The sequence below is a fragment of the Onychostoma macrolepis genome, chromosome 21 (assembly GCF_012432095.1).
Source record: "Onychostoma macrolepis isolate SWU-2019 chromosome 21, ASM1243209v1, whole genome shotgun sequence".
Lineage (NCBI taxonomy): Eukaryota > Metazoa > Chordata > Actinopteri > Cypriniformes > Cyprinidae > Onychostoma > Onychostoma macrolepis.
Genome location: NC_081175.1, coordinates 30,107,359 through 30,121,725, shown reverse-complemented (window position 1 = coordinate 30,121,725; position 14,367 = coordinate 30,107,359). Strand labels below are relative to the sequence as shown.

Genomic DNA, 14,367 nt, shown 5'->3' with positions numbered 1-14,367 from the left:
ACCGGCTTCACCAAATCCAGCAGGGCAGAGCCCTTATTATTTTGGTGAATGTCTGTTTCTGAGATCATAAAAAAGTGTGCCCCCCTATGAAAACGAAATGCCCCCCCAATGAAGATTTTCTGGCGACGGCCCTGTTTGTAAAGCGTCCTTGAGCCCTGGAAAGGTGCTATAGAAATAAAACATTTTTATTAACTATTGTTGTCAGATTTGCCATTAGCTGTGTTGTTTTCTCTGTCATAATCAGCTTCATGAGGATATAACTGGTTTCAGTCTAATTATGCTCTATGTGTGACATTATGATCTTCATTCATCTTCAGATCAGATCTCTTCTCATACTGTAACCTGAAACTAAACACCTTTGAGATTACAGTGAAAAATCTACTTTCGCCATCTACCGGACAAAGATGGAAACAAGCGTTTCCATCGTGAATGCATTACAAAAAATATAAATACTATTAATTACACATTTTTATTTACAATGCCTTTAATTCTATTTAATACAAGTATATACAAATACATTTTTGATAGTTAATTCAGTGAATGGCATTCAGTTATCAGCTCACTAATAATAGGCCTAATGGTGATTTTGCATTAAAAAGCAAACTTAGCAGTTTACGCTATATTATAATATACACTCTATTGTTTTTAAACAGTGGACCTTGATGTGAATCAGGTGTGTTTCACACATTTACATCTTCAGCTCTGTGTCGCAAATTTAACCTTTAGACTGAGATCTGAAACTCTACAAACAAATATGACTGCGTCTGAAATCAGATATTCACTGAGTAGATACATAAATAATAATTACTACACAGCCAAAAATTACTTCACAGCCATGTTCTACATAGTATGAGTGTATCAACTTATTTCCTCTTAGATTAAAATGCATTTGTATGATGTAAAGATTTGCATCATTTTACTTTATTTTTTGTAGCTTTGAAATGAAGAAAACATATTATAACTAGGTAATGCATTTATGACTGAGCCATGATTTTGCACATAATCTTCAGTTAGAAGATGATGGAGATCTGCTTGATATCACTACTAGCGTAGCCAGAAATGTTGAGGTGGGTGGGCCTACATAAAACCAGGTGTGTAGCATATGAAAACTGCAGCATCTGTGCGTGTGTTTTCATTGCTGTTGCTGTAAAATACTTTCAGATATATTTGTAGATCTTTAATTCTGCTGTGATTCTGATGATCGTCTGTAGAGGGAGACACGTGACTGTATTACAGGGGTCAAAGGTCAATCCAGCACTTTATCTGACTGCAAGAAGAGGAACATTGAGTCTGTTTATTGTGTTCATTTGTTTATTCTGGAAATGTTGAGTTCCTTCACATACATACAGACCTGGTTTATTTCTAATAGTTTTTGTTATCTGTATGACAGTATATTGTTTCAAAGCAGCTTCAGAGAGAATTGGTCAGTTTTTCTGCTGGTTGAGAGCTGGGGTCATCTGAAGTCCTCTCAGGGTCAGCATCATCTTCTCAGTGTTGTGTTCATCAGAGTCTGGATCTAATCTGTAGTCTGGTGTAATGTCTGGTCACTGATTCTGAACACATGCAGATGAAGCTTCAGCGTCATTGAGTTATTCAGCCTGAGGGTGGCGCTGTGCACTGAATTTTAATAAATACTGCTCACTATTTGTAGAGGAATGCTGACCTTTACAATGATTGACTTTATATAGAGGTCTGTGTTGTCTAGTGGATGGATATATTGTCCATACAGACGAGCTGCAGCTGTTGTGCAGTGAACTGAAGACACTGATGTTTGTTTGTCTTGGTGCGGAGGTGAGTGATGATGAACAAAAGACAAAAGGCAAATATAGTTAATTTGTTTTGCTAGCATCCATGACTTATGAGCTACCATGTCATAAGTTAGCTAAAGTTTAGCTAAGGCTATATATCATGGGCATAAACATTACAATAACACCAAAAGAATTAAAACAATTTATTGTCTTCTGCAAAATAAACCAATTATTAGTGAAAATATGTCCCTCACCTTTGTGCAGTCATTTATTCTAAATACATTAAACTAGTAGCATAGAAAACATGCACATTGTGGCTTAGTTTCTTTAGTTGTTGCCTACACTCTTAAAAATAAAGGTGCTTAAAATGTTCCTGCGATGCCATAGAAGAACCATTTTTGGTTCCACAAAGAAGCATTCAGTCAAAGGTTCTTTGAAAAACCATCTCTTTCTTACCTTTTTATAATCTGAAGAACCTTCTTTCACCACAAAGAAGCTTTTGTGAAACAGAAAGGCTCTTCAGATGTTAAAGGTTCTTTAAAATTAAAGTAAATATGAGAAGTGCTTTTTTTCCACTGCCCCTGTCTGCACGTCCCTGAGATCTGAGCAGACTGTAGTGTGGATGGATGGAGTCTGTGATCATGATGGTGTTGTCTTCAGCTGCTGCTGTCTCAGGGATGTTGTGTGTTCTTCAGAACATGCTGAAGTTTCTCCAGAATTAAAGTTTACAGGTCCGTCTGGATCACGAGAGACTGGAAATCACAAACATAAAACAAATCCAAAACAATGAGGATAATCTGATTTATGTTCTCAATCTATAATACATTCTGTCATTGACACACAATCACACATCTGTAAACTTTCATCTTACAGAAGATCTGATCAATCTGTCTGAATGTGAAGCTTTAAGACAGGTTTGTGAAGACTAGAATTTACATAATGAACAAACACTTACAGCTTGGGTTTATTTTATCCATACTGTTACATCTAACAAGTCTCTGTCTGTTTTTCTCTTGTGTTTCACTGGTTTGTGTCTCATTTCCGTCCTCCATTTCTCTCTCTGTCCTGTTGTTTTTTTCTTATCTGGTTTCTGATGCTCCAGCAGTTTTCTCTCTCTGTTATCTCATTTCTATAATCATAATATATCTGTGAAATCACACAAATGACATGAAGAGTTTAGTTAAAGCCAGTGGTTTTAGTTCAAGAGCAAGTTCAGTTTATATCATCATGTGACTAAACCAGTAACAGTCAACAGTAAGGATGTAACCATTCACTCAACTCAGATTCTCTGCCAGCAGGTGGCGCTTATGAACAGCAGTGATACAGCGCTTCCATGGTTACCGCTGTAAACAAAGCAGCTCTGTGTTTATAAACACTACTTTAAATGCATTATACAGGGGCAAGATGAAAAGAAAATACCATCTAAATCCCCTCATAGATACATTCATATAAATTCCCAATTGCTCTGTGAATTATTTAACATCTCAACTAGGGTTGCCACCTTTAGCAAGGCAAAATATGGGACACCCATTCACGAAACACATTATTATGTAATAAAGTGCCAAATTGTAGTAGTAGTAGTAGTATGTATATTTATATTTATTATGTATATATTTATGATTAATATAAATGATAAATTAATAAATAGGGTCTAAAATTAATTCTAACCTATTAATTCATCTGTCTAATCATGTTTAAAAATATAATAATTATGTCTACCAAGCTCTGATAATGTATGGAATATTATATTAACAGACTATCCAAATTTTAATAAAACAATAGGCCTATACGATGTGTCTGTCACTTTAATGGTATGATTCGCCCACAAATGAAAATTCTGTCATAATTTACTCAGGTTTTTATAAACCTGCATAAAGTTCTTCTTTTTAACACAAAAAAGATACTTTGAAGAATGTGGGTAACTAAACAGCTGCTGGTCCTCAGTAACTTCCATAGTAGAGAAAAAATACTATCAGAGTCATTGGGTACCAGAAACTGTTAGCTTACCCACATTCTTCAAAGTATCTTCTTTTATGTTTAACAGAAGAAAGAAATGATTACAGGTTTTGAACAACTTGAGGGTGTGTAAACGATAAAAAATGTTTTATCCTTTACACATTTTCCCTTTAAGTCAGACAGTCCACCATGAGCAACTGAATGCTTCTCTGCAAATTGTGCGTTCATCATTAGATACAGGACAGACCATTGATGACTTTCCCATTCAGCCCTACACCTGGAGAGTCTTGTGTTTAAAGGCCGGATGTGAGCTCTAGATGTTGTAAATGATGTTTAGCGCTCGTGTAAAGGGCTTTAACAGCGCACGTTCTGGAGACTCCGTTGCTATGGAAACAAAGACGCCAAAATGCAATCACGCGCAAATGAGCTTCTCATAGAGTGGGGGAACTATGATGTCACTTTGTAGGTGAAAACCCGGAAGCGAGTGCATTTTAGCACTTCCGGTTCCATCGTCCCAGAGTCAATGGTTTTTTTTCATACTTCTTATGAGATTGATTTCATTATAATTGCTATTAGTATTATAAACAGTGCAAAATACTTATTTGTTCAAATAAGCCTTTGGCCCTTGTAAAATATGGGACAAATCGCGTCCCGTATTGATTTGATACGGGACGCATCATTTTACCTTTAAATACGGGACGATTCCGTATTTTAAGGGACGGGTGGAAACCCTAATCTCAACCGGCTCGAACCACATATTTTAATTTTCAACAGGAGAATCAAAGAAAGATGATTTTGTAAATTGTGACCCTGGACCACAAAACCAGTAAATTTTATGAAATTGAGGTTTATACATAAATAAATAAGCTTTCCATCGATGTATGTTTTTTTTTTTTTTTTTTGTTTGTTTTAAAATAGGACAATGTTTGGCTGAGATACAACTATTTGAAAATCTGGAATCTGAGGGTGCAAAAAAATCTAAATATTGAGAAAGTTCTTATAGGCCTATTACTAATCAAAAATTAGGTTTTGATATATTTACAGTAGACAATTTACAAAATAACTTCATGGAACATGATCTTTACTTAATATACTAATGATTTGTGGCATAAAAGAAAAATCGATAATTTTTACTCATACAATATATTTTTGGCTTTTGCTACAAATATACCCCAGCGACTTTTGCTTTTGTGCTCCAGGGTCACAGTTTGTAAAGTATATTTAAGTAATCAGAGTCAAGTTTCACTTTAAAGCACAGTCTTTGCTCAGCTGTATGGTAGCGTGGAGTAAAACGCTCCCTACTGTTTTTCCCAAAATATCCACTAGATACAATCAAGATACATTTTTGTAACTATGGACTACATTGACAAGGGTGATGTAGAAATATTAAAAAAAATCATTTTAATCTCAAACTGCATGTACTCTGATTTTGCTGTAAACCTATAATGCTAATTGCTTTGTCAGACTGAGGGGCAAAACACTTGGTGCAAATTACATTTTTGTTAAAAATCTAATAACATAAAAACTCTGGACATTTTTCATGCTTATAAATTGTATAATTGCCACTAAAACTATGATAACTATTCTGGACACATTTAACTTTTGTTCTGTTCCTCAGAAAAAAAAATGACAGTCCTTAAGAGAGGCGTTTTCCCCCGATCCACCCGAAAGAGCTCTTCCTCAAAAATCATCATTCTGTCATTTACACAAGAAGAAGAGGAACATCGCATGGTGATCAAAACAATACAGATACAGTACTTTCTTGCATGCAACACATGGAATTTGGTTTCCTTCTTGTGGCAAAACAGAAATAAATCAATCAATTTCTTTAGGAATAAAACACTTGTTCAGTAAAAATGTGTTTCTACATCAATGATTTAAAAGAGATGAAAGCATTAAAGTTGTGCTGCTTTAGTTTAGAAGCACGGTAACACTTTACAATAAGGTTCATTACTTAACATTAGTTAACTACATTAGTTAACATGAACTAAGAATGAACAATACTTCTACAGCATTTATTAATCTTAGTTCATGTTAATTTCAGCATTTACTAATGCATTATTAAAATCACAAGTTGTGTTTGTTAACATTAGTTAATGCACTGTGAACTAACATGAATAAACAATGAACAACTGTATTTGTATTAACTAACATTAACAAAGATTAATAAATACTGTAATAAATGTGTTGATCATAGTTCGTTCATGTTAGTTAACACATTAACTAATGTTAACAAATGACACCTTATTGTAAAGTGTTACCAGAAGCGCTCCTCTTTCATTTTCATCAGATCTCTAGCCTGCCAGACTGGTCTTCTTTTGTTGTTGTTGTTACTAGGCTATAATATAATATAATATATTCTTACTACTATCTTTGCCATGTTGTATTTTTTGATATTTCTATTTCATAGTTTCACAATACTGTAATAGTTTAAATAATGAATATCTCTTAACAAAAAAACAAAAAAAACAAAAAAAAAAACATTATTTTAATCACCTTGTGTTGATCTGAAGAGAAGAAACATCCATCATGACTCTGAGATCTAATGTTGTGCCGTCTGAGCTTCAGGGGTATTTTTATATAGTGAGAAGATACACATTACAACAGCAGAAGGGCTTCAATTCATTACTCTGATATTCTGCAAACAGCAAATGATTCAATTCTAAGAACAGGAAACTGAAGTGTACTTTGATTGGCTGTTTGTGTGGTTTGCGCTACACTTCAACAGCTCTGTGACCACAATTTCGCTGCAGAGTAAGAACTTCCTCATCGTGACAAAAGTAGCTTATAACACATGCATTATATTCATCTGAAAAACCAACACCACCATAAGACCTTACAGTGACAGATACAAAAACCTGATACCTCTCACTGATAGCTGATATAATAATACGAAATTACTGAAATAAAATGAACACTGGCATTATCATTATGTTGCTGGATGACATGTGAAAAGGATGAAAGTACTTTTAGTCAGACATATGGACACAGTTACTGGCTGATATTCATATTCAAAAACATCATCTAATACATCAGTCATTAATTATTTCATACAAAGTCAAAGATCAGGACAAGATGCAGGATCGTCACAGCTAATTGTCTTAGCTTATAGACAACATTGTGAAACCACTCTAAAGACTGATGAATATTTGATTAAATGTTCAAACTATGCATAACATATCTAAAACAAATCTTGAACTGTAAATTATTAGTTAAAATACTTCTAATACCATTACTGTTATGGACGGACTCGGACACAAAGGTGATGGGTGAGTATGAGGTGGTTTATTAAAACAGGTTCAGCACACAGGTGAATCGAGTGGTCTTGAGAGGTGAGTAGATGTCTTGTAAACAGCAATACTAGTGAGGATGATGAGGTGGTGATAACTCTTTTCCTCTTCCAGGAATACAGGTAGACGAGACAGGTTGAATCCAGGGAGTGACACACACACACACACTTCGTGCTGAGACTTCTGCAGAGAGAGAGGGCGACACAAGGAGGAGGAACACAGGAGGTAAGTTATACAAGGTAAGCGGTCTTAGAATATAGGAAGGATATAGTTCTCTTCGTTTCAGGATGTTGGGATGTCTGAGTCCACGTAGCAATGACGAGATCGGACAATGAAGTGTGTGTGTGGTGAGCTTTTGTAGTGTGGGTTGATGAGGAGGTGATCAGGTGCAGGTGTGTGATTAGAACTCCGGGGATGTGGAACGTTGTGATTGGTGGAGTGAAGGGACTGACTGGTCTGTGACAGTACCCCCCTCTCCACGGCCCGCTCCTGAGGGCCGACCTCGGCGTCGTGGTGGTCTGCCCCTGCCTCGGGGTGCTGGGCGATCTGGGTTGGCGGTGTGGAACTCCTCGAGTAGAGTTGGGTCTAAGATGTCATCTCTGGCTACCCAAGAGCGTTCCTCAGGGCCGTAGCCCTCCCAGTCCACGAGGTATTCCAATTTACCACCATGACGCCGGGATTCCAGGATCTCCTTAACTTGATATACCGCACCTTCGTCTAGGATTTGTGGGAGAGGGGTCTCTTCGTCCAAGTCAGGCCCTGTGGTGAGAGGTGGAGAGAAGGGTTTTAGTAGTGAGACATGGAACGTGGGGTGAATTCTGTAGTGTTGTGGTAATTCGAGTTTGTATGTGACAGGGTTGACACGTTCCAGTATGGTGAAGGGGCCAACGAATCTGGGACTAAGTTTCTTACAGGGCAGGCGCAGACGGATGTCCCTGGTCGACAGCCAGACCTTTTCCCCTGGTTGGTAGTTCGGGTTCTCTGATCTGCGGGCGTCGGCTGTCACTCTTTGTCTGCGCACTGCCTGTTGGAGTTGATGGTGTGCTGCGTCCCAGACTCTCTCGCTCTCCCGGAACCAGTGATCGATGGAAGGGACATTGGATGGTTCACCTGACCAGGGAAACACGGGAGGCTGGAAACTGAGTACGCACTGGAATGGGGTAAGTCCAGTGGATTGTTGTCGTGAGGAGTTTTGGGCGTACTCGGCCCAGCCTATGAACTGGTTCCAGGAGTTCTGGCGGCTATGGCAGAAGGTTCTCAGGAATCGCCCTATCTCCTGGATTTTGCGTTCGGTCTGCCCATTGGACTGTGGATGATAACCGGATGAGAGACTGATGGTCACACCTAGGAGGGAGAAGGCTTTCCAGACTCGGGAGATTAATTGGGGACGTCTATCGGATACTATGTCTTCGGGGATGCCAAAATATCGAAATACGTGATTGAATAGGAGTTCAGCTGTTTGGAGAGCTGTTGGGAGACCGGTGAGGGGAATGAGACGACAGGACTTGGAGAATCGGTCTATGATGACTAGTATGCATGTATTTCCATTGGATGGTGGTAAGTCGGTGATGAAATCAACTCCTAGGTGTGACCACGGACGTTGAGGTATGGGTAAAGGATGTAGTTTGCCTGCTGGGAGATGACGGGAGCTCTTGGAGATGGCACAGTCCGGGCAGCCTCGCACAAACCTTCTGACATCCCTGGCCATGTTGGGCCACCAGAAGCGGTCTCGTAGCAGCGAGAGAGTTGCGTTGGCCCCTGGGTGGCCAGTACCAAGTGAGGCGTGGGTGGAGTGGATTAAGGGAGTCCGTTGGTTCCTAGGTACATACTGGTGGTTTGGTGGACAGCCCGGCGGATTGGCGGGAGGTGTGGAGGAGGCGACTGGTGGAGAGGTCCACTGTATTGGACTGGTGATGATAGTTGTTGGGAGGATATTTTCGGGTTCTTGGTCGTCATCTTCGGGAGTATGGATTCTGGATAGGGCATCAGCCTTAATATTCTTGGTTCCGGGTCGGTAGGAGATCGTGAATTGGAAACGAGTGAAGAATAATGCCCATCTGGCCTGTCTGGGATTGAGTCGTTTGGCTTCTCGGATGTATTGCAGGTTTTTATGGTCAGTCAGAACAAGGAAGGGGTGCTTTGCCCCCTCCAACCAGTGCCTCCACTCCTCAAGGGCTAACTTAACCGCCAATAACTCCCGATTCCCGATATCATAATTCCGTTCCGCCGGGCTGAGTTTTTTGGAGAAATAGGCGCATGGATGGAGTCTGGGAGGCTTCCCCTGCTGCTGAGAAAGGACGGCTCCTACGCCTGTGGTGGATGCGTCTACTTCAACAATGAACGGTGTTTCGGGGTCTGGGTGCGTAAGGAGTGGTGCATTGGTGAATGCTTGTTTGAGATCTTCAAAAGCTTTTTGGGCTTTCGGGTTCCAGATGAGAATCTTGGTTTTTCCTTTCAACAGGTCGGTGAGTGGGCTGGTGGTGGTGCTATAGTTGGGAATGAATCGACGATAGAAGTTTGAAAATCCTAGGAATCTTTGAAGTTCTTTAATGTTGGTGGGGACTGGCCAGGATGTGACTGCTTCCACCTTCCCCTTGTCCATGCCACGATGGTCTATAATGTAACCGAGGAAGTGTACTGAGGGTTGGTGGAAGGTGCATTTTTCGGCTTTGAGATAGAGGTGAAACTGACGGAGTTTGTGGAGGACCTCCGCAACGTGGTGGCGATGGTCGGCCAGGCTCCGGGAGTAGATAAGGATGTCGTCTATGTACACGATAACGAAGCGATTTAGGAACTCCCAGAGCACCTCTGTCACGGTACAGAAACTCAAGATCCAATTGAGAGTCAATAATAAGTCTTTATTAGACAACTCCAATAATACAGCCACAGAGGAAGTGCTGATAATCCGGTGAAGCAGAATCTCCAGCTCAGGCAGCGCAAACGCTCCAATAGTCCACACTTTCCAGGGGGAAAGGAACAGCAGCCAGGCGAAGAAAACTCGGGAACTAGAAGGACTGACAGAGAGCGAGACAGGACATGAACAACGATCCAACAATACCCCACAAACACGCCAGCCAGATATAGGCAGTGCAGACGAGCAACACCTGTACTGCTCTGATTACCTTGTCAGGTGCACGGTAACTAGGCAACGCTGACAAGCACAACGAGCAGAGCCACACACACACACACAGAATGAGCACACAGACCCATGACAACCTCGTGCATAAACCCCTGAAAGACTGAGGGGGCGTTGACAAGCCCATACGGCATTACCCGGTATTCGTAGTGACCAGTAGGGGTGATGAAGGCGGTCTTCCTCTCATCTCCCTTTCGTATTCGGATGAGGTTGTAGGCGCTGCGGAGGTCCAATTTTGTGAAGATGGTGGCGCCGCACAGTTGTTCAAGGGCTGCTGGAACAAGGGGAAGGGGATACCGGAATTTGACTGTGATTTCATTGAGTTTAAGGTAATCAATGCAGGGGCATAGGCCGCCATCCTTCTTTGCCACGAAGAAAAAGCTGGAAGCAGCAGGGGAGGTAGATGGTACAATGTATCCTTGGTGTAATGCCTCCTCAATATACTCTTCCATGGCCTTCTGTTCCGGTGGTGAAAGTGGATACATTTTTCCTTGTAGTACTGGCTCACCCGGAAGGAGATCGATCGCACAGTCCCATGGCCGATGTGGGGGTAGCTGGGCAGCCCTCTTCGGACAGAAGACGTCACTAAAGTGGGAGTAGCATGAAGGGATGTCGACTGACAGGTTTTCTTGAGGACTTTCTATGGATGTGGTGCCGATAGTTATTTGAGGTCTCTCCTGTTGCCTTGGTTGAGGTAAGTTGGGAAAACAGCGAGGGAAGCATTTCTCACCCCACTTTAGGACCTCTCCTGTCCTCCAAGACAGATGTGGATCGTGCTGCACCAGCCACGGTCGACCCAAAATGATGTCCACTGTCGAACCCTCCAGAACCAGCAATTGAAGGTCTTCCCTGTGTAGTTGCCCAATCTGTAGTTGAACTGGCTCGGTGCATAGATGGATGGTCCTCTTGGTGAGTGATTGGCCCGTTATGGATTGTGCCTCGTAACTTTTCGGGGTGTCGAAAGTGGGGATGAAGTTCCCCGCGGAACCAGAGTCGAGGAGGACGGTGACTGCAAATACATCAGAGCAGGCAGTAAGCAAAGCACGAGTGGAGAGGGGCTTAAGCTTGGGAAGAGGAGCGAGGACAGAACTCACCAAGACCCTTTGTGGTCGCAAGGGACACTCCAACACTCGGTGTCCATCGTCTCCGCAGTAGAGGCACAATCTTTGAGAAATGCGTCGTTGTCGTTCTGTTAGTGGTAAACGGGTAGTATTAGTTTGCATGGGTTCTGGAGGGTCATCCTTCTCTGGTCGGCGAGGTGGAGGAGTAGCGATGGCGATGGCAGGATCCGGAGAACAGGACTGGATGCGATTAGAACAACGAATAGCGAGTTGAATAAATTTTTCCAGACCGTAGTTATCGTCGTAGGCACTGAGGTGGAGGCGGAGTCGAGGGTTGAGTCCTTGTCGGAAAGCTGTGATGAGTGAAGGTTCGTTCCAACCACTGGCGGCTGCCAGGGTTCGAAATTGTAAGGCGTATTGGTGGATGGTGTTCGTACCTTGACGGAGTTGATACAGTTGTTCACCAACAGTGGAATCTCCAGGCGATACGCTAAACACTTATTTGAAGTGATGGATGAAATTGTTGAAGCTGTGGGTAGCGGGTCCAGCCTGGTTCAAAATGGTCTCTGCCCATCTCAGAGCAGGACCGGTGAGTGAGGTGACGATGTATGCAATTTTTGACTGATCTGTGGTGAAAACGTGTGGGTGGAGGTTTATGTTCAAGGTGCTTTGGAGAATGAAGCCATCGCATTCCTCCTCCGAACCAGAGAAGGGCGCTGGTCTGGCCACAGGACTGGCGAAAACGATCGGTGAAGGAGTGCTCGTAGTGGGGTTAGGCGGTGATTGTGGTGGTGGTGGAGCTGGTGGTGCCGTTGGTGCGGGCGGTTGTGATAGCAACTTCTTGAGAGTATCCACCAGCTCTTGAAGGGGGTCCGGCATGCTCATCCTGTAGTGACGGTGTTGGTCCGATCTTCTGTTATGGACGGACTCGGACACAAAGGTGATGGGTGAGTATGAGGTGGTTTATTAAAACAGGTTCAGCACACAGGTGAATCGAGAGGTCTTGAGAGGTGAGTAGATGTCTTGTAAACAGCAATACTAGTGAGGATGATAAGGTGGTGATAACTCTTTTCCTCTTCCAGGAATACAGGTAGACGAGACAGGTTGAATCCAGGGAGTGACACACACACACACACTTCGTGCTGGGACTTCTGCAGAGAGAGAGGGTGACACAAGGAGGAGGAACACAGGAGGTAAGTTATACAAGGTAAGCGGTCTTAGAATATAGGAAGGATATAGTTCTCTTCGTTTTGGGATGTCTGAGTCCACGTAGCAATGACGAGATCGGACAATGAAGTGTGTGTGTGGTGAGCTTTTGTAGTGTGGGTTGATGAGGAGGTGATCAGGTGCAGGTGTGTGTGATTAGAACTCCGGGATGTGGAATGTTGTGATTGGTGGAGTGAAGGGCCTGACTGATCTGTGACAATTACAAGATATGATAAGATTAAGAAAATATAAAAGATTAAGATATCATCAGATATAACATCAGGAACAACGCCAAACCCATTTTGGCAAAATAAAGGCAAAACTCAGGAGTGTAAATATGAAAACTAACTGAACTAGAAACAGCTGTAATCTGTAACCATGCTGACAAACAAGTACTTTGTAACCTATGAATTGAAAATAAAAATATATTTTTTTAAATACTAGCCTACTCTCTAAAACAGGGATTTCCAACCCTGCTCCTGGAGAACTACTGTCCTACAGATTTCAGCTCCAACCCCAATCACACACACCTGAACCAGCTAATCAGGTCTTCAAGGCTACTTGTTAATTTCAGACAGGTGTCTTGGAGCAGGGTTGGAACTGAAATCTGCAGGACACTAGCTCTCCAGGATCAGGGTTGGAGACCCCTGCTCTAAAACAACCCCAAACGGCCATGTCTCTGCTATGTGAATTTTTGCTGATGTACAAGCCATAAATAACTGTACAAGCCATAGTTCATTCTGGTGTGCTCATATTTCATAAGAGGAGAGAATAGTCGCGCAGGCAGAGAAAGTGTACCGGACAGAGCAAATTTATTGTTTGCGATGATCGAAATGCTGGAATAAAAACATAAATGTTGCATTGGCAAGAACAAGAACTGATAAGATGTACATACACTTCAATGCAATGTGTAATAATGCACACACTGATCTGATGCAAGATTTTACAGTTGTTCTTGTCAGGTCAGTTTCAGACTCATTTAGCAGCTTATGCTAACAGTGTGACACAAACATTCTTGATGTCATTGTATTTATAGAGAATTTGTCTCTATCTCATTTCAAAGCAGATACACAGAAACCCAAGTATTTGTCATTAATGCCACAGGAAATTGTGGCTAATTAAATCATGTTCATTTAGTAATTCAGAAAAAAAAAAGTTATATAATTTTGTGTGTACTTGCCACAATCTGATCAAATAATGAGTCAAAAAGTGGATGTTACAAAAATCATTTTGAATTATAGACAATAGTTTTTACTGCAAAATTGTCTTCCACTGGTTGTTGCATAAACCTAGAATAGAGGAAGGATGAGTAATAAAATAATAAAATAGTACAGAATAAAATAAAATAGTTATAAATACAGAATCTATATTAAAATATACAGGAATGTCAAAATATGCATACATACTAAATAAAGATAAAGATGGATGAAATGTAGACTAGAAATGCAAAATATTGCAGTAAATGTAGTGCAGAATACTGAGTAAAACACGGCAGAAGCAGAGATTGAGTGTTGAAGCAGAATGTTGTCAGTAAAGTGCATCAGAGCAGGATTGAGACACAGATCTGAGAGAGAATCTGTTCATGAGTCTGTTTGTTTGTGATCAGATGAGTTCAGGAGCTGATGTGATGATGAAGAATAATGTTCAGCTCTTCACAACAGACTAGAAATCACAAACATATGTCAGATTATCCTTGTTTTGGATTCATAGGGTTTTTATGTTCTCAATCTATAATCCATCCTGTAATTTATATGCGATCACTGATCTGTAAACATTCATCTGTGACAGCAGAAACTCAGTCTGTGAATCTGTGTAATAATACTTTACAACATGAAAAAAACAGCAGTAAATATAACTGTGAATATTGAGATGACACAAAGTTTCATAACACATCTCCACACATTGCCTCTTTATTTCTTCATGCTGTGTGTCTTGTGGCATCTTTTTCCACAGAGCTTTTGCTTTTTACT

The 14,367-nt window shown here is 41.1% G+C and overlaps 1 long non-coding RNA gene across 2 annotated transcripts; it reads right to left on the bottom strand.

Annotated features, from left to right (window-relative positions):
• Positions 1–659: 659 nt before the first annotated feature.
• On the bottom strand, positions 660–6,355 carry LOC131528674 (uncharacterized). 2 transcript variants are annotated; one of them, XR_009267918.1, is made up of 6 exons: positions 6,201–6,355; positions 3,028–3,091; positions 2,704–2,894; positions 2,205–2,500; positions 1,664–1,779; positions 660–1,553 (listed from the first exon to the last, which is right to left on the bottom strand). It is a non-coding gene; the product is annotated as an uncharacterized LOC131528674 (long non-coding RNA). The 2 variants fall into 2 exon arrangements; XR_009267917.1 differs by having other exon boundaries at positions 664–1,553; positions 1,664–2,500.
• Between the last annotated feature and the right edge of the window lie 8,012 nt (positions 6,356–14,367).